The following is a 15,622-nucleotide window of genomic DNA, read 5'->3' as shown; positions in this document are numbered from 1 at the left end:
ATTGATTTAAGCTGCTTTCCGACACCGTGGATATCTGCTTATATGTTTCTCATCTATGTTACCTTGATAGTTAACTTTACGTCTTTTCTACGGCAAACTACACAACTGGTTGTGGAAGCTTTTTGGTTGTGGAGAGTCAGGTGTAAATAAAATGACGAAATCCCAAAAATTTCTTAAATTATTTGTCGTTAATAGGTCATATGTTATCCGGTATTACAGTATACGGATGTAGTTAACCCTTGCTATACGGCGTTCTCAGTTCAAACATAGCAACGGCCTGTCGGATAGCTCAGGTCTTGGGGTGCCGCTTATGTCGGTATGTTACCGCATGAACATTAACATCACGGACGCTGTAGTTTTGCCTTTATGCGCTAGGAGCGCTGCTGTCACGTCATGTGAAGAGGCAGCCTGCTAGCTTAAGTTAGTACCTGAATCAGGCCTGTGGATCACCAAAGACTGCCCACCATGCCTGCTACACATCGTGGGTAAAATAAAATTGACCCAGAATGTATTTTATGGACCTTCAGATAGGCAACCGAACTTATACCGCGCCGTATGCGAATGATATTAGCTGAATTACCTATTACCGTCCATGAAATATGTTACAGGCCAATTTTACTTTGACCCCGCCGTTGGATTAACAAAAGTCAATGAAACAGTTCAAATAAAGGCGTCTCGTTTCACTATAGCAATATAGCTCTGTACGTAGGATACAGTCAAGTTCATGGTAAGCGAATAAGGACGGCAGTCATTAAAAGAAAGGGGTGCTTCAATGCGGCGCAATACTTACACGAAATTTCATGCAACAATTTTGTCCTCCGGATGAAAAAATATTTTATTAGCTCCCACTTGCTTTAGTAGGACGAGCATCACAATGAAGTGAGAGAAATCCCAACTCCACGGAAGGATTTATGTTCATTTTCGTTAGACGCAGTTCGAGAATGGAACGAAAGGTACATACATTGAAAGTTCAAGAGACCATTATTCCGCTTAATTGTGAACTGCTGTGTTATCGTAAGGACGAGAAGTGTCCAGCTACAAGAAACAGACTTAACCCTAGGGGACTTGTATAACCGTTTCTACTAGTTCAGTGCTTAAGAACAGCATTTGAGTGGCGGAATATCGCAACAATGCAGCCCCTCGCATGCTTGTGTGGAAGGCTTCGCAACCGTTAAACGCTGGAGCAGGTGGCTACAGTATTTCTGTGGGTGACGCTGCTGTCTCCTCCCACCCTCCCCCCCTCCCCACCCCCACGGCCCTTTATGGCGGAATGGGCAGCTTAAGGTGTTCCTCGCTCACTCGCTAGGCACTCGAAGGCAGTTTCCTTCTGCCGTAGCCGCAGCTCCCATCGGCAGTTTTCCCGCTGAGGAACCACTTCTTTTTATGTCTGCCTTTCTCTGTCCGTCGCCTTCGTGCCCATTTACTTGCTCATGCAGTTCTCTCTCCTGACTTCTCTCCGTTCGCCCGCTTCCGTAAAACTAGAGCATTTACGCCACCCCTTAGCAGAATGCACCTTACGAAGGAAGAATGGCTGGAGAGATATGTATAAACGCGTTGGTGTGGCTTCGCTGGGCACTCAGACGAAAGTATTCCCTTTTTTCTTTTGCTTTTCCGTTTCTTTTTTTTTTACGCTGAGTGCCGACGGTGTTGAGAAACGGCCTCCTCTTACTTTCGCTACTGTCTTCACCTCGCGTTGCCCAGAATTCCGAGCGCAGCCTCGGAATTTTCGTGTTCGGCAGTGCGCTAAATCCAGGTGTAAGGAAAGAGAAATTGCCCCTTGGAAAATAAAATCGCTGAACCAGAGCAAGCTTAGAGGTACGTGTTTTACACATTAGCCCTAACGGAACATGTTTTCTATTGGCGAGATGCAAACAGTGTAAATTCGTTAATTTTTACCGACACATTTTCTACTTGAAATTGTCAGTTAACGGCCGTGTTGTCAGACCTCATTCACGACAGTAATATAGATTACTTTTGAGTATATATCTGTGCTCCACGTTTCCTCGGTTGTGTACTTCAATTAATTCTTCCTGTCTGTACGGCAGAAGAGACATGCTTATTTTGGTACACAATATAATAATATGTAATATGTATGAAATAGTAATAATAAAATGGACCAACTTTTTTACGCTATGACGCGGTACGATGCTCAGAAAACTTTTATATCAACTGACACTGACCGCCGAAGCCTACCCAATTTCGTTATAGGATAGTTGACACCTATAACCTTTTCCATTTTTGGGGTAACCAAAGGATTCCGCGATCAACAAAATTAAAGTTCTTTTGAGGTGGTCCGCTCATGGAACCAGTTTTAGAGATCGTTAAAAAATGAGAAATGTTGTTCAGAAAGGTCATGCTGCCTGAACCGTAACGAATGGTAATCGGGAGTGGCGATGTCTGGTGAAACTCACAAGTGTGTAAGATATCTCATCGAAGTCCCTTCAAGGTGTCCTTGCTCGATTTGCACCACATGGTTTGGCATTGTCATGAAGTAGAATGATTTTGTCATATCTCTGAGGTATTACGGGCGTTTACCTTGACAAGCGCGATTCATATTGAGTAATTGTACTTTGTAGAGTTCAGTATTCATCGGTTGACCCAGCTGCATTAGCTCATGGTACTCTACACCGACCAGGGACGAATTTTGTCTCTCATCTCAAAATCACTCACCTCAAAATCAATGTGTTTGAATCACCGGAACCAACAACTGCACGTTATTTCCGACAGAGCACGTTCTCCAAAGGCTTCCTCTGGCAAACGATGACTTTCTGCAGCAGGCTTCTTGACATGAAAGCACAAGAGCATCACTTCCTGAAAATGCTGTTTTGTATGTACAAAACTCGTCACGTCCAAGTTGCTAAATAGGTATGTTCTTTTCACTCCTCTCTAAAGTCACACACAGATCTGAAAGCTTAACGTGAAATAGATCTCGTATCACTGTCCGTTATGCTGCACTACGTAACATATATTTTGATAAAGACATACGGGTGAACTCTTGCGCCTAATTAAGTAATCCTGAAGGGACCTCTTAGTAACAATGTCGAATGATATTCCTGCTTATGAACTGCCGCGTAACAGTTACTATTATTATTCCTGTTACAGTTTTGCGAGTTTATGTCAATTCTATCGAACGAACAGTAAAAAAAAACTATTTCTTTTAGTTGCACTTGTGTAAAAGCAACGTCTTCGAAAAAACAATTTCTTTAACACATCGACGTTATACCAAGCTTGGTTGACTGATAATTGTTCTCTCTGTGAAAGATGCGACACTAGATTGCCTTATTCTAGCATCGACACGATATGGCTGTAAGTAGCAATAAATGTACCTTTTTGTTAGTAATAGCTGGACTATTGCATATCAGATTTGTTTTTATTCGGTAAAATAGGAAGCCACCTAGTTGTTCTGTTTCAGTTAGATCACACAGCTGTTCAAATTAAGTTGGAGGCGGTTTGTTTGGTGAGGTAACGATCGAACGCCTTAAGCACTCTATAGTTAGTTAGGTAGCAAAAGGTCGAGCCTATATATTCATTCATCGTCCTATTAATATTCCACAAAACAATTTCTTCTGTATGAACATTAGCTACTTACGCGGTCATTTGTCACCAAGCCATTAACCAGCAGTGACCTTTGTGCTTGAAGCTAATTTTCATTTAGTCAATTAAAGTCTGAGTATAATTTCATCTGAAGTAAAAGTAATTAGAATTTACAAAACTTCAAATACGAATGAGAACAGTCGCAATCTCCTTTTTTTATCGCGTTTGAAATGGATACTTTTGTTTGAGACTTTGTGATAATCTTATAATCTACACTCCTGGAAATTGAAATAAGAACACCGTGAATTCATTGTCCCAGGAAGGGGAAACTTTATTGACACATTCCTGGGGTCAGATACATCACATGATCACACTGACAGAACTACAGGCACATAGACACAGGCAACAGAGCATGCACAATGTCGGCACTAGTACAGTGTATATCCACCTTTCGCAGCAATGCAGGCTGCTATTCTCCCATGGAGACGATCGTAGAGATGCTGGATGTAGTCCTGTGGAACGGCTTGCCATGCCATTTCCACCTGGCGCCTCAGTTGGACCAGCGTTCGTGCTGGACGTGCAGACCGCGTGAGACGACGCTTCATCCAGTCCCAAACATGCTCAATGGGGGACAGATCCGGAGATCTTGCTGGCCAGGGTAGTTGACTTACACCTTCTAGAGCACGTTGGGTGGCACGGGATACATGCGGACGTGCATTGTCCTGTTGGAACAGCAAGTTCCCTTGCCGGTCTAGGAATGGTAGAACGATGGGTTCGATGACGGTTTGGATGTACCGTGCACTATTCAGTGTCCCCTCGACGATCACCAGTGGTGTACGGCCAGTGTAGGAGATCGCTCCCCACAACATGATGCCGGGTGTTGGCCCTGTGTGCCTCGGTCGTATGCAGTCCTGATTGTGGCGCTCACCTGCACGGCGCCAAACACGCATACGACCATCATTGGCACCAAGGCAGAAGCGACTCTCATCGCTAAAGACGACACGTCTCCATTCGTCCCTCCATTCACGCCTGTCGCGACACCACTGGAGGCGGGCTGCACGATGTTGGGGCGTGAGCGGAAGACGGCCTAACGGTGTGCGGGACCGTAGCCCAGCTTCATGGAGACGGTTGCGAATGGTCCTCGCCGATACCCCAGGAGCAACAGTGTCCCTAATTTGCTGGGAAGTGGCGGTGCGGCCCCCTACGGCACTGCATAGGATCCTACGGTCTTGGCGTGCATCCGTGCGTCGCTGCGGTCCGGTCCCAAGTCGACGGGCACGTGCACCTTCCGCCGACCACTGGCGACAACATCGATGTACTGTGGAGACCTCACGCCCAACGTGTTGAGCAATTCGGCGGTACGTCCACCCGGCCTCCCGCATGCCCACTATACGCCCTCGCTCAAAGTCCGTCAACTGCACATACGGTTCACGTCCACGCTGTCGCGGCATGCTACCAGTGTTAAAGACTGCGATGGAGCTCCGTATGCCACAGCAAACTGGCTGACACTGACGGCGGCAGTGCACAAATGCTGCTCAGCTAGCGCCATTCGACGGCCAACACCGCGGTTCCTGGTGTGTCCGCTGTGCCGTGCGTGTGATCATTGCTTGTACAGCCCTCTCGCAGTGTCCGGAGCAAGTATGGTGGGTCTGACACACCGGTGTCAATGTGTTCTTTTTTCCATTTCCAGGAGTGTATTTATACGAAAGGATCCACACAGCTGGTACGACTACTCTCTCTCTCTTCATCAACAGCGAGAACTAATTCAAGCTCATAATACATTCTAAGACATATTTTCAGTAAAAATATGTGTTAGATATTACTTACGCACAAACTATATGTTTCCATAAATTTAGTTGAGTTATAACAAGCATTCTTCGTTCTGTGGACCACTGGTAAAGAAGCCTTGAAGAATGTAAGAAGGTTGAGAAAAATAAAATCACAGAACATCTGTTCACCTTCTACTGAACTTAGATTTAAATTAATAAGCTTATCGCAATCAGTTGGATCAGCAACTCGATCAGACTGTATCATGAGGACTCTGTTCTGTACAGAAATGTATTGTGGCTGGATGCCGGTAATGAATTGTAACAATGCACAAAACTACCACTTCCTGCAATGAATGGCAGCTCTCTTTAAATATGGATATATGCAAAATAATGGTTATAACGAAAAGGAAGCTCAGGGGATTAGTCATGAACATCTGTAGAACAGTAAATCGCATAAGAATTTAGGAATAGAAATGGTATAAAACGGGACGATTAAGAAAAATCAGCACTGGTAAATCTGACTGGAAGACAGATTTGTTGGAAGGTTTCTGGGAAGAGCGGTGCATCTGTAACGTAAAGATACTAGTACGACCAATTCTAGAGTACTACAGCGTTTGCAGCTCTTCTGTAGTCATGACAACGGAGGTGGCTGACAGTATAACTCTTACATTTCTCTTAAACGATATCCGAACTTTTTATGGGTGCCGCATAGGCACTGGCTGTTGTGCTCTTAAATAATGGACACCATTCTAGCCAAATGTGCAAAGTGAGTGACTTTGAGATTTTGTAAAGACGATTCTTGTTCTTGTTGTTCATTCAATCGACAGACCTGTATTATTAACTCTCCGTCGCTCGCGCGGATGACACTCGTCATCCACATGACTTACCCGCTCAATTTTGTCTGACAGGTCAGGATTGAGATCGCGCCATTTTCAGTACCTTTCTGTTAACTCTCCAGTAGTTAGCTCCAATCATTGTTGGCTTTCAGTTACAAAAGATACATTCTTTATGAAACATTATTTTAGTCTGGAGGACACCAGTCATCCGCTCGAACTCTGTTGCCACAATCTGAAACAAAGTAAGTCTGTATTACTTTATTGCTTTCCTAGATTCAATAGATCTTTCATGTGCGTAAATTTTGACTTATTGAAACTGACTGCAGTTACCTTCCGTGTTACCTAGTATTCTCTTTATTTTTAGATTGTGGACGAACTGTAAAAAGCAAAAAAAAAAAAAAAAAAAACCTCGGTCAGAAGTTTAGTTGATATCCTAATGTATGGTTGGAATGGTTAAATGAGCTGAGTGATGAAGACGCTCGCAGTGATGGCGCTGACTCAGAGACTGAGGACTGCGTTCGTGAAAGCGGTCATGATTTAGGAACAGAACAAGAAGTGCCAGTGAATGAAGAATATGAGTCACAGGAAGAAGCAACTCAAGAGAATGCATTTCTTTTAGGGAAAGATGGAATAACTAAACGGAGGAAAAATAAATATCCTACCATTGTTAGAAGCAGATCTTGTAATATTCTTATGTATTTGTCTGGACCAAAAAATCAAGCTCATATAAAAAAGACAGAAATAGAAATTCTGAATTTGCTCTTGGATGAAAACGTAGTAAGTATTATCGCAACGTGCACTATTATATCCATCAGTGAAGTTCATTGTAACTTCTCTAAGGAAAGGGATGCGATAGAGATCAGAGCTTTATTTGGTTTGTTATATCTGTGTGGATCTTTGAGATGTTCTAGGAACAGTACATCGAAATTGTGGGATAACTAACGGGAAACGGACTTGATTCATGTTATTTATGCATAAGTGAAAACCTATTCAGGTTTTTGTTGAGATGTATTACGTTTGATAATATCCGTGATAGAGGTGTTCGCAGAGAGACTGACAAGTTGACTCCTATCAGAGAGGTACTTGAAATATTCACGAACTATTACCAAAAATATGTTTTGCATAGTGAATATCTTAATGTTGACGAACAGCTTTTGGCATATAGAGGAAACTCCCCATTCCATTCAGGCAATATATCCCTAGCAAACCAGCAAAGTATGCGTTGAAGTTGTTTGCTTTGGTTGATGTAAAAACATCTTACACTTTGAATTTAGAACCGTACGTCGGTAAGTAACCAGAAGGACCATGTAATGCCAATAATTCAGCTGAAGATATTGTTCTTCGAATGGTTGAACTGTTTCAAACGTTAGAACATATTATACAGTGGACGAATATTAAATGTATTATATTTAGATTTAATAAAAAATCATAAAATCAGTCATAAAGACCGTTCAAAGTATACAAATAGACCGCTAGCTTTGTGGATGACACCTGTCATCCGCGCGAGTGATCATGTCACGAATTTCCGCGCGAGTAACGGAGGGTTAAAGGATTCTTTACTTATGGCAAATTGAGAAATAAATATTCTCAAAACACTAGTATAACCAGTTATTATTACAGGTTTCTGCAAGACGTTTAGTTTACACCACAAATAATTCCTATTACACGCTCTTTAATCTGGAGAACTTTAGCTTGAACTGATTCCCTATCCTAAAATGTGACAACGTATAACATTACGGTACGAAAGTAAGAAAAGTGTGACACCTTTTCCACATTAAATCACTATGTCTGCCAAGATTTGCATTGCTAACAAATATTTGTTTAGGCACTTCAGCAATTCTGTTGTTTGGTCCTGCCAGTCGCACTCGTTATCATGATATATATATATATATATATATATATATATATATATATATATATATATATATATATATAATCATGATATAATCACTCTGTCAGCCTCTTCTGTTTACATGTTCGCATACAGTGACGGAAAGTGTTACACGAGGAAGCATTTTTCTGATATTTATCAAACTTTGTGGAGATATTTAGCACATTCCATTCGGAACTGATACTCATCATCAATATCAGTATGAGGTGTGACTAAAAAATAGTTTTCTCTCCAATATAATTTGATATTTTTCTTCATTTCTTCATTGCTATTTAATTCCCACATTCACTTACTCCTTTTAAAACTGTTTCATCTCGACTTTTAATGCAACTGACTCCTGTAGCTTCTCCTGGGTATTACTCACCAACAAACACCTCTATTTAATTTATTTAAATATTACACGAAAGGTATATTCCAGAATTTATAGTTTTTTCAAACTATAGGTGTCTCAATAATTGATGACACTTAAATCATAACAAGTAGTTACTCTTTTTTATAACTAAATGTTTTTCTTCATGGCTATTCAATAGCCATAGTTATTTATCGCTTCAGACCTATAGTTTCGTCTCAAATTTTGGTGCAGTTAGTTCTGATAGGTTCCACTGCGTATTCTTCATTAACAGACACTGCGACGAAACCCATAGAAATATTAGTTATCTTACAAATATTCCAGTCTATACGTAGTATGAATGGCTTGGTTGTTGCTGATTCAACCGTCAGAACAAGAAGTTGCTCTTGCGACAAACAGATAGCGCTGTATAGTTCGGAGAGCTTAATTTTACACAAATGCCGCAATGAGGGAAGGAAACGCCTAGTCCCTGGAGTCTCTGCCGGAGACAGGAGGGGAGCCGAAGCTGACATTTGACTGTAGAGCTTACGCCTTAAAATGTCATTCAAGACCGAGACGTGAACTTACTGATGCGGCTAAGAAACACTAAAAGAATTCCAAAGTAAAGTAAAATCTTTTATGTTGCTCTTCTACTGATCGTTAAAGGTTCCATTACTTTTATTTCACTGACTACTCGAATCCTACTGTGACATATTAATTTTTATTTGACTCAGTATAACATGTTTTCTAAGTTACAACAAAGTGTGCCATTCACTTGAAACTATTGAACAGTGAAACGACTCAAGTAAGATGTTCGTTTAAGTGAATGCAAACAGTGACCAAACTATAAATCCGTAGTAATACCTCCTAGAATGGATTTCCTTTTCTAGGTGAGTGTAGTCTTTCCGTACTCAGCTACCCGATTTTTTTCCCTTCATTCGCTAACACACTGTAAAACGTGCAACACTGCCTTCTGTATCTGCAAAAAGAAGTTTTCGTGGGCCACGTAGCGAAAACTGCTTTACTCCAGTTACGAACAGAAATGTGTCAACAAATGCTTTGCGAACGGAGCACGACATGCCATATTTAGCAAATATGTATTTTATAGTCTCGTTGACGCTTAGGTTATTTGACACAGAGCACTAGTTCAGTTTCGTAAAGTTGACGAAGGATAGTCGCCGTGGCCCTTTATGGAACCATGACACCGTTCGTTGGACTTAGGGAAAACTATGTCGAAATTAAGTCAGTACAGAAGAGTGTGCTTGATTCATTTGCCGACCTGTGTTGTGCAGATTGTGTTTCTTCTGGTTCCAGTTTTTGAGAAACGGATGAGCAGGATAGGTGTATCGATGAACCTTGGCAAAATGTCTTTGTTGAGTAGTATATAAGTGGAGAGTAGAGAGATCTGTGCCATTAGATTGGGAGCTGTTACGGTGCAGGTATTTTCATACCGAATTGGCACTCTCGTTTTCTATTTTCCAGACATCGAACAGACCATTCATGATGTATTATGGCATGTCTTGTGTGAATGTGAATACAGACTGGTCTAACGACCAGCAAAGTGTTGGCTGAAGAAAGACGACATAGTAGATACACATTCTGTTACTAGCAGTGAGCGTATAGATAGCGAACAGTTGATCTGTTAATGGTGCCTGTGAGAGAAACAGACTAATCGCATGACGAGGGCCTGTAATGGAGAACCATTCATGCAGAAGGCAATATTAGTATGTAAAATGGATGTATCTGTAATTTTAAAATACACTCTTGGAAATGGAAAAAAGAACACATTGACACCGGTGTGTCAGACCCACCATACTTGCTCCGGACACTGCGAGAGGGCTGTACAAGCAATGATCACACGCACGGCACAGCGGACACACCAGGAACCGCGGTGTTGGCCGTCGAATGGCGCTAGCTGCGCAGCATTTGTGCACCGCCGCCGTCAGTGTCAGAGAGTTTGCCGTGGCATACGGAGCTCCATCGCAGTCTTTAACACTGGTAGCATGCCGCGACAGCGTGGACGTGAACCGTATGTGCAGTTGACGGACTTTGAGCGAGGGCGTATAGTGGGCATACGGGAGGCCGGGTGGACGTACCGCCGAATTGCTCAACACGTGGGGCGTGAGGTCTCCACAGTACATCGATGTTGTCGCCAGTGGTCGGCGGAAGGTGCACGTGCCCGTCGACCTGGGACCGGACCGCAGCGACGCACGGATGCACGCCAAGACCGTAGGATCCTACGCAGTGCCGTAGGGGACCGCACCGCCACTTCCCAGCAAATTAGGGACACTGTTGCTCCTGGGGTATCGGCGAGGACCATTCGCAACCGCCTCCATGAAGCTGGGCTACGGTCCCGCACACCGTTAGGCCGTCTTCCGCTCACGCCCCAACATCGTGCAGCCTGCCTCCAGTGGTGTCGCGACAGGCGTGAATGGAGGGACGAATGGAGACGTGTCGTCTTCAGCGATGAGAGTCGCTTCTGCCTTGGTGCCGATGATGGTCGTATGCGTGTTTGGCGCCGTGCAGGTGAGCGCCACAATCAGGACTGCATACGACCGAGGCACACAGGGCCAACACCCGGCACCATAGTGTGGGGAGCGATCTCCTACACTGGCCGTACACCACTGGTGATCGTCGAGGCGACACTGAATAGTGCACGGTACATCCAAACCGCCATCGAACCCATCGTTCTACCATTCCTAGACCGGCAAGGGAACTTGCTGTTCCAACAGAACAATGCACGTCCGCATGTATCCCGTGCCACCAAACGTGCTCTAGAAGGTGTAAGTCAACTACCCTGGCCAGCAAGATCTCCGGATCCGTCCCCCATTGAGCATGTTTGGGACTGGATGAAGCGTCGTCTCACGCGGTCTGCACGTCCAGCACGAACGCTGGTCCAACTGAGGCGCCAGGTGGAAATGACATGGCAAGCCGTTCCACAGGACTACATCCAGCATCTCTACGATCGTCTCCATGGGAGAATAGCAGCCTGCATTGCTGCGAAAGGTGGATATACACTGTACTATTGCCGACATTGTGCATGCTCTGTTGCCTGTGTCTATGAGCCTGTGGTTCTGTCAGTGTGATCATGTGATGTATCTGACCCCAGGAATGTGTCAATAAAGTTTCCCCTTCCTGGGACAATGAATTCACGGTGTTCTTATTTCAATTTCCAGGAGTGTAGTGTATAAAATATCTACGGAAAACTGTTATCGTTTAGCGTTGGATGCTCTTATAACATTAGAAGTATTTGACAGTTATAAGCAAAATAATTATAAACAACTTGTTAACTGAGTAAAAGGAAATCAAACAATTCCAGATTGAGTCGTAGCGACTAGTCTCAAGTCGATCTATCGTTGCTTGTATGTCTTGTGTTCTGTGTCACGTGGTTTGGCCAGGTGGCACTCTCGGGCTCAAAGCGAGCGGAGTGAAGGAGGTGCATAAGGGCAGTGAGCGAGAGCATCAAGCCTGATTAGATCGCATACAAGGAAGTTTGCGCTACTGTGGGCTGTGCGGCCTGTCAGCGTTATGCAGTGGTGCCTATCCTGACGGCCGTGCCGTATTTTGGTTGCACGTTTGCCGACGGACAGAACTGATTTTCTGGACCTTCTGTTTGTCCATTAAGGCCTTATTTGCAGAGAACGAAGCCGACCATCTGGAAGTGAAGATATTACTGTCCCGAACTCTAGATCCAAGCACTGTAATTGCTTCCTGTTGCACGCATAATGCAAGCCTGGCTTAGGTAATGCTTGAAACTGTGTTTTAAAAGACTACCGTGACCTACTTTGGCCCCAGCTCTGCGCAATGTGACATGGGTAAGCTTGCTTATGAGCGATTTGTTTTAAATTTATGTTCTTATTTGTACTGAAAGCGGTGAAAATCTTGGTGTATTCTAGTACCATCCAAGTGAACTGCTAAGTTTAAACTATGGTCACATCACTGGAAGGCTGATCTGGTAGATGTTATTTACTCGTGGACTCACTGCTGGATCTGTGGTAAGCTGTAAGATGTTGAAGCCTTAACTGCCCTTCTTTTAATTTTTGGAATTTTACGTGCAGCATTCTACGCAGCATTTCAGAGCTTGCTGATATATGTCTCTAGCGTAGGTAGCACGTTATAGCAAATTACGTATTTAAGATAACTATAAGTTTCTTGTGATGTTTAGCCAGCTGATAAATTGCATTTTATTGGTCTTGGGACCTCGTTTACGTTACTGAAGTTTCAAGATAGTAGCTACAGGTATTTCGGGCGATTGCTTAAATTTGTGTCAGTCGAAAGCATAGGGAGTGGTGCAAGGTCTGAGTAGTTCAAATTTGGCCTACCTCTCTTTACAGTTAACACGAGTTTTTCTTTTACTTTGATCAATAAGTTCTTGTATCCTAGGTCTGTCTCCCATTCTAGCTGTATGTAATTGATTGTCCAACGCTGCTTTGCTTGCACTACTCATCCATGCTTGGGTCGCTTGGAGGGTCATGCTACGCAGTCCACAAATCCGCCTACCTGTGACCTACAAGGGACACCTAGACATCGGACGACACAACGTGTTGTGAATTATCATCCCAGGGGTTCCGTCTCTATATTGTGTCTGTTGCAACTAGTCAACGCAAGTAACAGGTAATATTAAGTTTTTCTTCATTTTTTTATACTGGCCTGGTGCTTTTAATATTTCAGGTAATAACTAGAACTTTAGTTTTCATGTTCCAAGAAGTTGCTTACTGTAGGATTTCACGGTCTTGTATGTGATCTTTTACTACGTTGATTGACACTTTTACACACCTAGTTTTTCCTTATTATATGTTGTTCTGTCTTCTATTTGTGTAATGTAATGTTGTTGCCCAGTGTGAATTATTCTCGTAAATTTAATCCACTTCAATTTGTTAAAGGCTGCAACTTTCTTATCTCTCTAGTTGTACATCAAGGGCTGGTACCAATGTAAATGAATTTTACTTGCTTTTTTTAAAGAAAGAAATTTTAATGTCTTATTTTATTCTGAGAATTAACCAACCAGTGAATCTCGATTTTTATGTTATTAATTAGTCACATTACTTCATTTTGAGATCTGTCAAACAAATTCCGTATTAATTGATGGATTAGAGTAACCTTCTTTAATTGATTAATTGCTTAACTGAATTGTTTGTTTTCTAAGAGATTATAATGAATCTGCGTTGTGCTTGTGAAATTAAAGAGCGAACACTGTTGAACAACCTTGGGGTCGAGCAATTCCATGTGAGTGCTTTTACTAGAAATTCCCTGGGGCGTAAATTGCCCATTCCACAGGTATTTCATTATGTTATTTGCTTTAGAGTCAGCGTGGGGTAATTCCTCCAGGGATCCAGGGAAGACGCATACTGGGCAGTCCTAGACTATACGTGGCAGTATGTGCACCTCCTCACTGCACTCAAAGCTTCGAGAGTCTCACCATCCCAAAACAGAACACTCACAACAACTGGTAAGGCCCAGTGTGAGTTTGGATGAGGACTAACTGTGTATTAGCCACTATGCTAAGAAGGGTTGGACTAAAATATGGGAACACAAAAAATGCAACAAATTACCATCCGTTAGCATGGCTTCCTTTCATCTCGGAGTGAATAAAAATTTTAAGGGGATCTTATACCATTCGTTTTGCAAAATACAGGCAATTTCACGTAACGATGGTGGAGGTGGATGCGATTACTCACACTTCTCTCCAAAAGAGATCTCCAAAATAGAAATAACAAGATCTAGTGGCTGTGTGGACCATGAAAGATGCGACAATTCGTCATTGTGCTCACAAAACCAGTCCTATATGGTACGGGCTATGTGAACAGGAGCCCTGTCGTTCTGGCATACAGCGTAACCACTGGGGAAGAAATGTTGCAGTATGAGAAGAGCCTGATAAGCAAAAATGGTCTCATAATCCTAATGCGACCTTGAAGAGTATCAGTGGGGCTCATTGAATACCATGATAATACCATGATATGGTTTCCCAATTCATCAGCGGACTTCCACCGTTTCTCACTCGGCCAGAATTGAAGCAGTCTGAATCAAGACTCATACGACTAAATGGCTTTCCCTCATTGATCCTCTGGCCAGATTTTGTGGCTTCGGAATCACCTTTTCCTGTTACGGGCATTTGTATCGCTGATGAGTGGTTTCGGAATTCCAGCACGCCTGATAATCCCTGCTTCTGGAGCCCCTGTCGTGTCATTTTGTTACCGAGAGGGTCCATGAGTCGGACATTCAGTTCTGCAGTGACTTTTGCAGCTATCGTCCCCTTAATTTTCAAAATCCTCTTCAGAAACAGTCTGTCACAATCATTCTACACACTTTCGTCCATGTTGTAACTTATAATTTTCCACTTTTCCTATATTTGGTATACAGCCTGATTTTCCTAAGAGCATGAATTTTGAGCTCGTGTGAAGAGGGCAGGGTGTTTAGAGCCAGCGGCGTGTCGAAACGTAGATACGTAGCGCATTAGTGTTTTCCCAGAAAATGAAACTGCACGCACATTAACTAATCAGTCCACACATGCTGTCTACGAAACACGTTATGTGAAAGTTGTCTTCTTATAGATGCTATGAATAATTTGTTATTATTATTTGTAAGAAATTGAATTAAAAGTAAACATTTTAGAAGTCTAATGTGGTTCGATAGTTCCAATGCCACAGCGTAGGTTCACGCTTGTAGGTTGGCACTACGAGAGCGAACGAACCTACGCCGACCACAGCGCCCTCTAGCCGACGCTGTGGAGCTTAACGTGCGCCGCTCTGCTTTCCACCAATTTCATCAAGAGCACACGGCTTGGAAACATCGCTTCAACTTCAGTGTGTGTTGGCTTGCTATTGAGACTTTGTACTACTTATGACGGGAACACGGCTTCGCACCTACGTGCTCATCATCGCCAACTTATGTAACCATTTATTAACTTGTTTTGCCTATAGTAAACCTCTTCAATTTTACACACAGTACCGAAGTGCTTTACCTCTCCTGCTCCTACTCGCTTCCTTCATTCGGCCTATTTTGCAGATCACAGGTGCAGACCCGCGCGCCGTCTTCCAGGCGGGATACAAAACGTAACACACAACGTAAGCATCATGTACACACAACAACAAAACAATTTCCATAGACAGAAGTAAGTTTATATAGCATGTAAAGTATGGAACCTTATACAAATTAATTTATTGTTCTGTGTTATTTGTTCTACACTCCTGGAAATTGAAATAAGAACACCGTGAATTCATTGTCCCAGTAAGGGGAAACTTTATTGACACATTCCTGGGGTCAG

This window comes from Schistocerca piceifrons, chromosome 6, assembly GCF_021461385.2.
Source record: "Schistocerca piceifrons isolate TAMUIC-IGC-003096 chromosome 6, iqSchPice1.1, whole genome shotgun sequence".
NCBI classification, from domain to species: Eukaryota; Metazoa; Arthropoda; class Insecta; order Orthoptera; family Acrididae; genus Schistocerca; species Schistocerca piceifrons.
Note: the sequence above shows the minus strand (reverse complement) of the source record.